This window comes from Urocitellus parryii, chromosome 1 (genome assembly GCF_045843805.1).
Source record: "Urocitellus parryii isolate mUroPar1 chromosome 1, mUroPar1.hap1, whole genome shotgun sequence".
NCBI classification, from domain to species: domain Eukaryota; kingdom Metazoa; phylum Chordata; class Mammalia; order Rodentia; family Sciuridae; genus Urocitellus; species Urocitellus parryii.
In genome coordinates, this window is record NC_135531.1 from 84,662,144 (window position 1) to 84,677,562 (window position 15,419).

Below are 15,419 nucleotides of genomic sequence, written 5' to 3' on the forward strand. Positions count from 1 at the left end.
ACATTTTTATTAAATATTTTAGGTGTTGGAATAAGGCAAGAAAAAGTGAAAAAACACTAGGAACAATTAAAATGTTATTTACTTTATATAGGAATGTAAATACTACAAAATAAAAAGTATAGATAAATTATTAAACTATGTTAATTATGGTATACTATATTGTATAATCATTATATGAAATTCTGTTGTATATTATCATAAACAATTATTAATAATGAGGTGATAAAAGTTTCCACATATTATGATTTTCAATATCAATGGTAATTGGTATTAAGAAATATGTTTAACAAAAGTTGCAAAGTCCATGTAAATTATTTTAATAAATACAGCAATGGGTCACTGGATAGAATTGTCAATTCTACTTGATCTCCAAACTAAATTATTTTCATTGGTGAAAATTCCAGACAAGTGAATTTTGTGTAAACAGACTATATTAAAGGAATACAAAGGGCAAAAATATAAAAGCAATCTTTATAAAGAAAAATGGAGGGGCTGGAGATGTGGCTCAGCGGTAGCGTGCTCGCCTGGCATGCGTGCGACCCGGGTTCGATCCTCAGCACCACATACCAACAAAAATGTTGTGTCCGCCGAGAACTAAAAAAAATAAATAAATATTAAAAATTCTCTCCTTCTCTCTCTCTCTCTCTCTCTCTCCCCTCTCTCACTCTCTCTCTTTAAAAAAAAAAAAAAAGAAAAATGGAATTAGAGGACTATGTTAGCAGAGGTCATGATTTCTCATATAACTACAATAATTAAAACAAGGTAGCATTGGAAGAGTATAGACAAACATAAAAATGAAATGCAATTGAGAACCCAGACTACTTCTTCTGCTTGATTTTTTTTTTTTTTGTTGTTGTTACCAGGGATTGGACCCAGGGGTGTTTAACCACTGACACACATCCCCACACCCACCCTCATTTTTTGTATTTTATTTAGAGACAGGGTCTCAAGGAGTTGCTTTGGGCCTGGCTAAATTGCTGAGGCTGGCTTTGAACTCATAATCCTCCTCTTCAGCCTCCCGAGCGCTGGGATTGCAGGCATGTGCCAAATTGCCTTGTTCCTGCTTGATTTTTAACAATGTCTAATTGCAAAGCATTGTGTTAATCCATCCAATCAGATGCATTATGACAATTGGGTAGCCACATGAAAAAAATGAAAATAAATAGTGCTTTCTTTTTGCTATTCTACAAACAGATGCCTAGGAAATTTGCAGGCTTAAGGTATAGTTATAAAATGGTAACAACTATAATGCTTTCAGTAGCAGAATGTCTTCTCAGTCTGTCAGTGGACAAAGTTGTCCTAAACATGACACAAAATATCAAATACAAGAGAAAACTTGGCAAGTTGTCTCAAATTAAGTATAAGAATTCTGTTTGTCAAGACACTGTTAAGAGGGTTACTAGCTAATCAATGAATAGTTATTTGAAATACAGAGCACTAAAAGAATGTTCATGCCAAAATATGTGAGTCCTATAAGAAGAAGGCTAGATAATCAAAGAGAAACATTGTCATTCAAATTAAATAGGACCTCCACAAATAGAGACACCCCAAGTGGCTCATAAATACATGAAGTGTTTCTCAACTTCTTTCATTAGAATTGAAATCTACAACAAGGCCCTTGTGATGATGAATAAAATTTATAAAACAAAACAAAATAAAAAGTTGACAGAATCTGTAGGTGAAAACATTAATTCATCAATTAAAAATGACTCAGAATAATGTAAACATAACCTTTTTAGGAATGAATTGTTAAAGTCCTTTCAGTATGGCAGTTTATATCATGTACTAAAATTGATATACATAATCTCTTACCCAGCAATTACATACCAATTTATTTAGGTATGTGCCCAGCCAAATTTCAGGAACCAGTATACCAAAATGCATTCAAAAAGAGTTCTTGACATAATAACACAAAAGAATACTATGGAGGAGCTGAGGATATAGTTCAGTTGGTAGAGTGCTTGTCTCCCACACATGGGAGCCCAGAATTCAATCCCCAGCACCACAAAAAAATAATAGTAATAATACCATGGAAATATCCATTAAGAAAAGAATACATATATACATTGCAGAAAATTCATAGAGTTGGATACTTTATAACACAGAAATTTAACCAGTTATATATGCCACAACAACATGAGTTTATCCACATGATGTTGAGCCAAAGAAGTCAGATGCCAAGAAGTACTTGCTTTGAGGATTTCATTTATGTAAAGTCCAAAATAAGCAAAACCACCCTGTGGTTTTAGAAGTCTAGTGTTACTTTTTCAAAGAAGGAAGAAATGGGGGGCTGCAGTTGAGAACTTTGAGGTGCAGATAAAATTTTATGTATTAATTGGGTTCATTTACATATATTTCTGTGTTTCTGCTCACAGTTATATTCTAATTTTAAAGTTTTATTGTTTTAATTGATGGATAATATTTATATATATTTATAGGATTCTGCCTGATGTTTTGATATATGTATGCTTTTTGTGATGATCAAATCAATGCATTTAGCATATCACCTCAGACATTCTCTTTTTTGGATGACCAATATGTGTTCAAAAACAAACAAAATATAAATTAAAACATTTCAAAATTTCTTTCATAGCAAAATTTGTAATTTATTAATATAAAATTTAAAAATGTTGCCCTTCTGGTCTATTTTAATTGAATGACTGAATAGGAAAAAGAAATAAAGTTGATTAGAGCACACAAACATGCAAGAAATTATGTATAAGGTTGAGTATTCAAGGCATGAATGTTTATTTAGGAGAATGAGCAATAACAAGGATAAAACAGTATTGAATAGAACTTCACTGTTTTAAGAAGTGCACACAGAAAATATCTTGCTATTTCTGGGAAGAAAACATGCTCTCTCTGATAAAATACCCCCAAGGTATACATTTTTATGTTTTGCTTCCTTTCCTCAGCCCTGAATTTTATAAATCTTAACTCTTATAAGATCAAGATATCATTAATAAATTTAATTTAATTATGCAAGATAGACTACCTTTATAATTTAAGAAAAAGCACCCTCAACTCTGCTGGATTTAGCTACAGAGTGAATATTAAATGATGCTGGAGGTGATCCAGTTAAACTCTTTGGGGTCTTATTTCCAATTGTGGCTTCTGGATTTAGTTTACTAGTTGCTCTGAATTTAGAAAGAAATCATAAAAGGGTAAAATATGAACTCTTTGAAGGGATGGAGATAATTCTGACATGCATAGTTAGCCTTTACATGATTAAGAGTTTTATCAGGGTTGATTCTATAAAGAAATTTGAATCAATTCCCACCTGCTTCATACTGCAATGAAACACTCAGAATTAAACAATCAAATACTCCCACATTGTTGAGAAACATAATCTAATTCCCAACAATGATACATTTATTCCATTAAATTAGGGCTTTTTCCCTGGCAGCTTTTGTCATGTTGGTAACTTTTTTAAAAAATATTTTCAAGGGTAGGTAAGGTATTAAGCCATATTTGGTCACTAGGAGTTTAGTGGGGATTTACCTTTTATAATACTGTATTAACTTCCTATGACTGCTATAACAAATTATCACAACCTGATTATGTAAAACATTTTCTCACACTTCTGGAGGCAGAATTATGAAATAAAGTTGAAGCAGGGCTGCACTTTCTCAGAAGGCTCTGGGAGACAATACATTCTATGCCTCTCTCAGCTATGGGTGGCTGTGGGTACATCTTTGTTTGTGGCTGCATCTCTTCTGTCTTTGCCTACATGTGAGTATGGTACTGAAACTACTTATGCTTCTTTCTTAAAAGGATACTTGCCAAACCTTTAAGGCCTACCCAGGAAATCCAGGATAATCTCCCAAAGTAAAGATTTTTACTTTAATCACATCTACAAATATTCTTGTCCTTGTAAAAATTATAACTTCCAGGAATTTAAGGCCTGAGAGCTTTAAGGAACCATTATTCAGCACTGTACAACTCTTATAAAGATTTTCAACCTGATATAAGGAAGCAGAACATAAACAGACACATTTGGTAGGAGAGGTGAGGAAATGGTTCAAAGAGTGGAATGTCTCATGGTGTGGTGATAGTTGGAGCAGAGTAATGCGAGGATCATAGTGAAAGGGAGAAGAAAAATCCTGAAATTCTATATGTAACAACTAAGAAGCATTAATGTAACACTTAATGGAAGCCTGACATCAGCTTTGAAACCAGAAGATTGGAGCATCCCTGAGTTTTTTTGTGGAAGGAATTAGAAGAAGAAAGAGAAATCTCTCTGTTCTTTTCATAACTGTTCTGATCTTACCTGATTCCAGCGAAATGTTAAAAAAGTAAAGGGTATATGTAATTGACATGCACCTTGATAAGGGCCGCTATGTAGTGTAACTTAGAATGGATAATTGGGGAATTCTTAATTTGGGTCTGGATCAGTAACACATCACATACATGGTAAAAGATATGTCCATGCAAAGATTTAATTCGGTTTGATTTAGGACTCACAGAGTTTCATTTGCATGTATACTTTTGAATAACATTTTAAATCTGGTATATCTAGTCTAATAGGGCCAGCTTCCTGCACTGTTATCATAGGAGTATTTAATACAATTAAGTCCTTATGAAAATGTGTATTTATAAGGTATCATCTCAGAAACATCACATTTATGAAACTTATAGGTTAATTTCCTGCCAATCCACTGACTTTGTCTGCTTGGGTTTTCTACTTATTATACTATGAAATTTCAAGAGGGGACTACTATAAAATTGCTATGTTTCCTTGGTTATCAGTATGGGACATTTTGAAACCTATCCATTTCCTTTTTGTTGTTATCATTCCTTGGATGAACACTTTGCCTTATTTCTTCTTAATGGTTATGATATGGCAGTCATCAAACCCAGTCTTCCAGTTCTCTTACCTGCTGTGCAATGAAAAAAAGATGAGTCACTTCACAGAGTTATAGTTTGAGATAGGGGTGATGATTTCTCTCTGTAGTTCTCATTTGGTTGCTAAGATATATGACATCAGAAAATGTGAAATTTTTTATAACTTAGAAGTATATTAGAATGACTACCAGAATCTGTGTAGTTTTCTATAATCAACTTTCTAAGCATAATATCAGGCCTTTAAATTTATGGGACAGTTTGTGATAAAAATATTTATTTTAATGCAGATAAATAGTAAAATATGGATGATGAAATAAGATTCACATTTTTTAAAGAACTTTTTATTTTATTTTATTTTTTATGTGGTGCTGAGGATTGAACCCAGTGCCTCACACATGCTAGGCAAGAACTCTACCATGGAGCTACCACCCCAACCCCAAGATTTACACTTTTTTATATCTGGTCAGGACCTCTTGCCAGAAGTGTTTTAGTAGCCTGGAAGTTGATATTTGAGCCTAGAATTTTTTATTTATTCTATATATCTAACATTCTTACTTATCCAAGAGCAATGTTTCTAAGTCTACTAATTCACATGCCAAATGCAGAACTAAACGGTGATTTTTTCATTTAACAAATTACCATATACATGAGAAAAATTAAGACAGTTCATAAATGTACTCAGTGTAATGACTTATGTACATAGGACACACATATACTTAGTTATAGTACGAGATTATAAGTGAAAAGCACCACAAGAAAAATAAAAATAAATTCTAATGATCTTAGAAGAGTGGGGGACAATTTTAAAAAGTAATTATCTACAGAATAAGTACTTCTGAAGCTTGGATATAACATATGGGTGTTATTTGCATACAGTCAGTAGATACAGAAAATGGCTAAGAAATCTGAATTAAAGTTTTAGATAATTTTTTCTCACTGGAAAATTTTAAGAGGAGGAATTCCTCATTGCTTATTTTATAATAGGATGACATTTTTGAAAGGATGACATGTGGCCACAGGGTATGGTGTAGAGAAAGAACAATGGATTAAGATATTACAATGATGGGTATCATTATATAATTCAGCAATTATCCTTTAAAGTGAATAGGAATTAAAATGTTTTTTATAAAGAATAATGGACGAAAGTTACTGAACAATCGCAGTTTTATTTAGAATGATTAAAACAGGAGTTGAAAACCAAATAATTGTCTACCTTGTGTGATTTGATGAAAGGTAATACTCTTATGCAATAAAAAGATTACAAGGAGAGGAAGTGTGTAATGGAAGAAAGAGCAAAGCAAGGTCTGCGAACCCTAAATTTTTAAAGAATTTGATACATTTTTTTAAAAAAGGTATTCTCTAAATATATCTTTTCACCATAAATTAGAGAAATCTTGAGCACAGCCAGGGATGGAGTGAAGGCAAAGATTCTTGTGGTGCTGACTTGACTTGCACATCTGGGCTAGCAAAGTGAAATTCCTTGATAGAGGCAGTCTGATAGCCCTTGGTTACTGTTGAAATAGTTGTCTTTGAAGGCAATTTTGCCCCAGACCCAAATGTGTTATACAATGTCAGACCCAATCATTTAGAATTCTGGAAATAAAATTTAATATATCCTGTTATATATACCAGGATGAGTGATTTGAGTGCTCATCCTAGGTGCTATCCTCTGAAAGTCAATATTTATATGTTGAAATGTCATTTGTTAATACTATAAACAAATGGGGCTTGTAGATTCCTCATAGATGGGACTAGGGCCTTCATAGAGGGCTTAAGGGAGAGGGTTCACCCATTTCCCCTCCCTTCCTTCATGTGAAGGCCAAGCATTTGTTCTCTTGAGAGGATGCAGCCCAAAGGCACAGTGCTAAAAGCAAAAAGATAAAGCGGCACCAGACACGGAAACTGTGTGCTTGCCTTGCATTATTCAGGGTCTAAAACTGTGAGGTTTAAATTTAAATTAGCCTCAGATATTTTGTTATGACAGCACAAATATATTAAGGCTAGATTTTAATGATATTGTTTTCAGGAACTTTGGGTGCTCGTATATCAAAAATTACCACTGCTTAATGTTTCTTTGAGAGGATTGACCTATGTGCCTAGAATGACTTTAAATGACAGGAAAAATAAAATACTGGGGCAAGCACACCAACATGGACTGGGTTTGTTGCTCTATTCTGGGTAGAAATACATAGAATAAAAACCTAAGAAGTTGGTCTTTGTTTTTAATATCTGTATCAAAATAAATGTTCTAAGACAATCAATTTGGGACATAAAGTTGATTCTTTATGTCAGAATTCATGCAAAGCATAGAATTCAGACATATTGTGACTTAAATCTATTTTAGCATCTCATCATTCACTAAAACACTCAAAATATTAAGTTTACATTTTCTTCCTAGTTTGACTTATTTTCTACTTACATGTGATTACATTGCCCAATATTTATGTTAACTTGGGTTTTATAGTAACAAATAAAAATTTCATAAGCATCTTGAGACTAAAAAATTGACTCCAGTTGTAGAAGCAGCAGATGTGCCTAAGTGTGCTAGTATGTCTAATTATGAACAATCCATAGGCATGTACACAAAAATGAATAAACAACTCCAAGTTAAAAAAAAATCTCATGGAGCCAAAGATTTTGAATACATCAACAAAGCATAAACAACTTAATAGAATGTTGAATATCATTTTTTGAAGTTAATAGAATGTTGAACATCAGTTTCAGGTTATTCTAATGCATTTCTTGGTTGCTCTTTGCTTCTGTACTTTGCATTTCCTATATCTTGTTATTCATACTTTCAAGATCTTCACTTCTTCATAAAATAGCTCATTAGCATACTTTTCTTAAAATATAAGAAAAGTATTTTGTAGATATGGAAATTCTTACCTCCTTTTAAATTAATTTTTTTCTCTTACTTTGATAAATAACTTTCCAGTGTTCTCTGTTAACTCTTTTTTAAAGGTACTATATATCCCAATGTCTGTGATAAGTTTTATAACTTGAAATTTCAAACAACAAATGAACAAGCAATAATAGGGTGGACCATTGCACAAAGAATAGGAAAATTGTACTTTACTTCCAAAATAGATCATCTGGACTGTTTGGAAATTGGTCAAAAATATTGCTAAAATAACATTTTAAAAATGTATTTTTATTTGTTCTTTTTAGCTATACATGACAGTAGGGTGTATTTAACATGTTATACATACATGGAGTATAATTTATTCTAATGAGGATCCCATTATTGTGGCTAAGATAACATTTTCATGACATTGGTTAATTGGGGTGTTTTTTTAAATTGTTAAGTTTTACCATATTGATTATTGTTCATTTATCCATCTCATATAATCATGTTATCATTTTATGATGAATACTTTGTGTATTGCTTTGTAATCAGATCAATTTGTCACATGTATTTTCTAGATTTTTAGTTATATCACAGTTAGGAACAATAATTATACTACAGAAGGTGAGCACAGGCTATTTTCCTACATCATTTTTGGGTTATAATCTGGATCTAGACAAAATTCTGCCATTCAAATAAACCTTTATTAGCGAGTTGGCATAAAACTCATACAAATCACTTAATGACTTTGCTGAAATTTCATTTTTCTGTTGCTTAAGATATTGAGTCATAACTTCTATGAAAGTATTATTTGAGTTATGCAAAATATTCTAAAATCATTATTAGGTTCACATCCTACCATCAAATCCTCCAACTGCATGACTGTACAGGAATTAACCCTAGAGTACTTCTATGATCCCAATAATGTGCTTGAAAATAATTCGACCCAGGCAAGTGTGATATCATGTGCATAAAATCTATGTTCCATTTCACCTTGAGATGCAGTCTGTTGTCCTAGTTCATATTCCATGAATGATCAACTAATATGCTTCATAGAAGGTAACATCAAGAGCTTCTGTTTTCTTTATTAACACCTTGTGTATTTTTAAATTAGAAAAATGAATGTCAGAAGTTGATTTTCATTGTTGGAAATAATAGCTTATTAGCACTTAGGTTGAATGTTGTACTATTAACTAGTACAGTATATTAGAACAGATAAATAGGTGTATTCAAGATATGTGGGTTGCATACACCCTCATCTCCTCTGAGAAGGTTGTAATAATCCTGTGGGTCTAGTACCTGAAGCTTGATTCCTAAATCTGCCTGTACCACTATTTGGCTAGGAGGATTTCTGGCTCCCTGATGTCTCCTATAAAATGTAATAGTAGCCTGCTTTTGGAATGTTGGTCTTATCTGACTCTAGGGAACCTTCCATGCAAAAAGTTGATCAGAGGACATAAAAGGATATAGAGCTGGAAAATAATGTATCTGGCAGAATGGGCTATATAAATTGTTTGTGCCTGCTTCCTGATGAATTATTGTTTAATAAATATTGTACCTGTGGCAGAATTTGATTTGAGGCTTGCTTTTATTATCACATAGATAGGAAGTTGTGATGGAGTAGCTAAATCTTTGCTCTTTAAAGTTCTCTGGTATTTCTACTAGGCATGTACTCATTGTCATAAGTCAGTTTACTATAAGGGATTGTTCCTCTTCTACAAAGAATGGAAGTGTCTTTAAAATATTATAACCAGTCTGTTATATTGACCACCATTTCTTACACTACTGACCACCCATTGCTATATGCCCCTCTTAATTAGCTAAGGTTCTGGTTCTTATATAAGCTAACAGTAACAGAAGCTCTTTTTGTTAACTAAAGACTTTCTGATAAAGAGGATAACTGACAATCTTTCCTGGGTGAATCCTTCATTATGGTAACAATATATATAATATTCCATTTAAAAGTAAACATTAATGTACATATAATATCATATTTTCTGTGCTGAAATATTTAAAAGTGAATTATGGATATTTTTGCCTTTTAATTAAGATATCTATAACCAGTATAACTTTACTTGAATGCATGCAAATACTGAAAGACTTAAATGGGTTCTTAGATATTTCCCTTATATAAAACCAAGAGTCTCTGCAACATAGTAGCAGACATTATATTCATTATATAGTAACAGTGGAACAGTGATTTCTCCGAGTGTGTGTATTGCAGAGGGTACATGTGGTGCTGGGGATTGAGCCCAGGGTCTGGCAAATAATATATAAGCACTCCATCCACCATTGAACTATATCCTCAGCCCCTAGTAATAGTGCTTCCTAAATTGGGATATTCTACTTTTTCAGTGGGCATTTGGATAAATGGCAGGGGCTTTTTCAGTTATCAAAATGACCCTCATAATGATTCTCATAATGCTATTGGGAGGTTATTTTCCACAATATCTAAGGAACTTGTTCAAACGATACAAACAAGAATCATCCCACTCAAAGTACCAATTACATGCTGAATGGAGGATTCTTTTAACCTAAGCAATATCATTTCTCTTAGACTTCTTTATATCATAGATTTAGGACATTATACTAACTACTGCTATACATATATCTCCACTCAGCTAGATGATATGAGAGTGGATTGTCATTTGAATCATTTGTTGAGAACTCTTTAGAAAACATTAAGTTGTTTTATGTTTTCAACTATACATAATAGTGGAGTTCACTTTGACATATTCATAAATGCATATAATATAACTTGTTCCATTCAATCCCTAGCATTTTCCCTTTCTCTCTGCTTCATTCTCCTAAACACCTTCCTCTACTTTACTGCTTTTCTACGGTTTTTAAAAATTGGTTCTTTATACATAAAATGGAATGCATTGTGATATATTCATACATGTACATAGCATAATTTGGTCAATTTCACTCTCCTGTTGCTTCTCCTTCCCACCCATCCCTTGTTCTCTGTGATCCTCTATTTTCCTCCTTATTTTTTATTTCCTTTTTGCACATATGAGAGAGAATATTTTCCCTTGACTTTCTGAGTCCACCTTATTTTATTTAGCATAATGATATCCAGTTTCATCTATTTGGATAGGCAGGTTTAATATCATCAAAATGGCCATACAACCAATAGAAAACTACATATTTAATGCAGACCTGATAAAATACTAATGACATTCTTCACTGAACTAAAAAAAAAGTCATAAATTTCATATGAAAGAATAAAAAACCCAGAATAGTCAAAGCAATTCTGAGCAGTAAAAATAGGCTGTAGGTATAACAGTATCTGACCTCAAATTATACTACAGAGCTAAAATAAAAAAGCAGCATGGTATTGGCATAAAAACAGATATGAAGACTAATAGAATAGAAGATGCAGATTATATTTGCAGACATTTCACTCAAATTTATCTAGGAAGGAAAAGTTACAGCTTTTCTTCACTGTGTTTCTCTACTCTTGCTTAGGATTACACCAATTAGAAAACTTTTAACAGATGTGGAAACCCCACAAATCATCTCATCCTTGACCAAAGTACCAAAAACATACACTGGGAAAAAGGTTGCTTTTTGTTGTTGTTGTTGCTGTTTGGTTTTTGTTGTTGTTGTTGTTATTTTTGTTTTTGTTTTAACATTCTGGGAAACTGGATATCCATATATACAAGAATGAAACTTGGCATAGATATATATATATATATATATCTCCATGAAATTCAACTCAAAGTGGATCAAAGACCTAGAAATTAGACCAGAAATGTTGCAACTGCTAAAATATAATGTGTATATATGGTCAACACTTCAACATTTAGGAACAGGTATTTCTTCTATAAAATTAGCTTCTTAATAAGTGTTTGCAGCTCAATAAACAGCTAGTTTGTGCTCTAAGGTGTTTAGCTTTTTGTCTTAAAGATGAAAATGATAAAGTGTGCTTTTTGAAATCAACTTATTCATTTTAAATCAATTGAGATAAGCAATACATATATTTAGTAGTTAAAGGACAAATTAGGTAGAATACAATTTTTCCACATCTGTTAAAAGTTTTCTAATTGGTGTAATCCTAAACAAGAGTAGAGAAACACAGTGAAGAAAAGCTGTAACTTGTACTTCCTAGATAAATTTGAGTGAAATGTCTGCAAATATAATTCAATGTAGTTTTTTTTCTTTTTTATGATTTATGCCTCTACTGCAAATATTAAACAAGTTTCAGTTCAAATAGGAAAGCAAAATCTGTATCTTCAGTTTCTGAAACAATATATTTCTGAGTTTATTTTTTCATTACTTTTAAAAGGTAGAATTTCAAGTGGTATTTTTTTGGTCCAATTATATTTTAATGTGATGAAAGTGTTGGCATCAAGATTACATAAAACCTTTAATTCAAATCCTGTAGGTCCTTACTAAAATCCAGAAGATTTTGGATTATAGTTACATAAATGTCTTGCTAACACACTACAGGAGACTAAGAAAAACTACCACCAGAGTGATGTTTGCTGATTTCTTGGGCCATTTGGGATTTTGGGTGAAAATATTTTTTTCCAGTTTTATACTGTGTTTATACTTTTTTTTATATCAATATACAGTGCAAAAAACAACAAAATAAAATAATGGAAGTTTTATTAGTAGAGTTTTCCGCATGCTCGTCAGAATTGATTTACTGGACTTTTTAGATTTCACCTAACCTGTAGCCCCTGGAAAGATTTAGGACTAAAGGTTGTAAGAAGCCATTTATTAGATTGTTAGTCTGTGATTACATGTTATTTGGAGTTTGGGATAAGGACAGGTGAGAAGGTATAATTTCAAGAATGGTAGGTAGCCTGAGAGAAGTTCAGATCTAGGTGGCAGAAATGAGTTGAAGCAGGTGAATGCAGCATTTAAAGAGGCAACCACAGACTCATATTGATTCAGCACTTTGGCATTTGCTTGAAAGGAGTGTGTTTGAAAATTTCTAATATGTCTCACTGTCATGAATTCAGAAAGGAGTAGCTTTGAAATGAAATTAACTTTGGAATTTGGATTGCTATGCTAATCATTCAACCCCAAATTTCATTTCTAAGGCTTTAATTTATTTCTAAATATGCAACTTTTAAAATATATATTGCTATCTCAATCATCTTTAAGGACACAGTGACACAAAATTTTGGATTGAATAGAGGCTAACACAAAATGAATTATTGGAATCTATGAAGAGGTTTAGAGTGCACACTCAATCTTAATTATTTTTAGCCCTTAAAATATTTCCAAGTTAATGTTTATAATACAAAACACTTTTGTGAGCCACCTGAGCCTGGCACTTTAACAATTTGATTTAATTATTTCCAAAATTGAATTGAAAATTAAGTTTTTACTTGTGTGTGTGTGTGCATTGTATGACCATGTCTATATAATTTTTTCATATTAAAGCAATAGCTAATTATTTTTACTATTTTCAAGTATGTCCTTCAGTTTTTGTCTGTGTAGGATAATTAAAAATGTTTGTTAAGTTAAATGATTGATAATTCTGTATGTGTATTTCCAGATTTCTATTATATTCAGGAAGGGTTTCCTAAAGTTACCATTAAAAATCACTTGGTGATCTAATAACTTGGTGATATAATAGAATATAAATTTGTTGTCCAGGGGTAATGGAATCTGGAAATTCTTTGCAAATTTTTTGTTCTCAGTTTCAGGAATCTAGAGTAGGTTAAGTGAGTTCAATCTGTGTTCTGAAACCTGTGAGACAGAACTACACGCCATACACAGCTTTTTGAAAAGCCAGGGGTTAGATGTATATTCTACTCCTTCTCCCAGGAGGCACAGGTTGTTGAGCTACATTATCCTCTGTCTGTTGTACCCTTAGTCTTCTGGAATAGCAATGTGCTTGCTGCCCATGGACATCTATAGTATGCAAAGTACCATCAACACTCTGTCAGGTGAGCGAGAACCCATTCACTTGGGTAGCCCTCCACAAAATGTCAGAATACTGGCTGTAAGACCCAGATTTCTTCCCTCACCAGAGTGACTTGGAGCTAAGTTTTCTTCCCATTGCTTGATACTGTGCAAGGGCAAGGACTCTGGTGAGAGGTGCCACAAATTTTCATACTAGGTTTGATGCTTATGCTCTCATATTCTCCTAGGGTGTGCGAGTACCTTAGATAATTTCTGGATTTCTCATAAAAAGAATTGTGTATTATTAAATTGGGTCACTGTACTAGAAGGAGAGATGTGGATTTCCTGAGACACTGTAGAGGTCTAGGATGTTTTTGAGTTTGTTCCCCCTGAATTTCATGCCTTTGTGTTAACCCAACATCTTTGTCTAGGTCTACTGATCTGATTTAAAAAAACTGTATGTTGGAAGTGATGAAATGTCATTTTCAAGATTAAATTAAAAATAACATGGCATCATTTGTGGTCACTCTCTCAATAGTCTCTGGATCATTTGCTGGAAGGAGCCAGATGACATGTTATGAGGCATAGGATTAGGAAATGAGGACAATGTGTAGAGTTAGGGATATTACAGCCCTTTTGATTAAGCCCCAAACCTTGGCTACTGTTCCCCTTTTCATTCAGACAGATCACTCAAAAACCTGCCATGGACATGAGAGCCAAGACACCTAAGTCTTAAACTGGCCATGTCCCAGGACCAGTGAGGTTCCCACACTAAGAATTCATTTCAATATTGATGTTAGACAAGAACAGTCCTGTGTTTCAACTGGTAGGAAAGAGAACTAGCCTAGGCTATCCCCTCAGCACCTCAGCCTCACTCACCCTTTCTGTCCTCTCTATTTCATCCAAATTCATTGAGGTGACCAGCCTTATTCAACAAAATGTTTGACCTTGTATGTTAAGTTCAGTGGCATCCTTTTAGGCCTTGAGTGCTAAAGTGATCTGAAAATCAGAATGCAGTTGTGCTGAGCATGTAGAGATGCCTATACCACCCCACCTCATGCTTATAGCCAAGTGTGCCACACCTGGACCAGATTCTCCCATTTAAAAAAAAATAAAAAGTGAGACCAATTCTCTCTATATGTGCTTTTTAAAATTTATATGGGAAAATAAACTTTTCATGTTATAGTTATGTAGTCAATTAGAGAAAACGTGTTAGGGAAAATTCTAATGTCAAAATGCATCTCTCTATAGCCAAAATGATATAAAAATTATAATGTAGAAGTATTGGAGATAATAGGGTAAATTGCCTTTATTGCATCTTAAAACTTATAAAGATAAGTCAAGTGTCCATAAATCCTTATGGATAGTGCACTTCACTCCCCCTTCCTCCCCCCTCTCTCATATACACACAAATAATATATGATGCTGTTAATGACAAGAAGCCTTTGAATATTTGCATTTTGGAGTACTCCTTAAATGGAGTGACATCTGAGAGTTTTATCCTTGGATAATTCTTTTATCAATTGCTTGATGTAATGTAACAATTATTCATGACATGATACAGTTGAAATGGATTCACTAGACAAATAATAGCCTACACTTCTGCTCCTTCATTATAATCCATGACTTTTCCATTTATCTTTCAGATGAAATATTTATTTAGGGATGTAGAAGAGGCACAAAGATCTCCGTCGGATTGAATATAATATTGTGCACTATCTGAGAAAAGAAGCAGCTGGCCTCAAGATTATTCCTGACCAGCCTCTATTATTTACAAATATACAGTAATGAAAGGACTTGTTTGTTTGTTTTTGTCTTATCAATAAGGTAGAAATTATAGGCAGGATAATATTCTTTTTATATC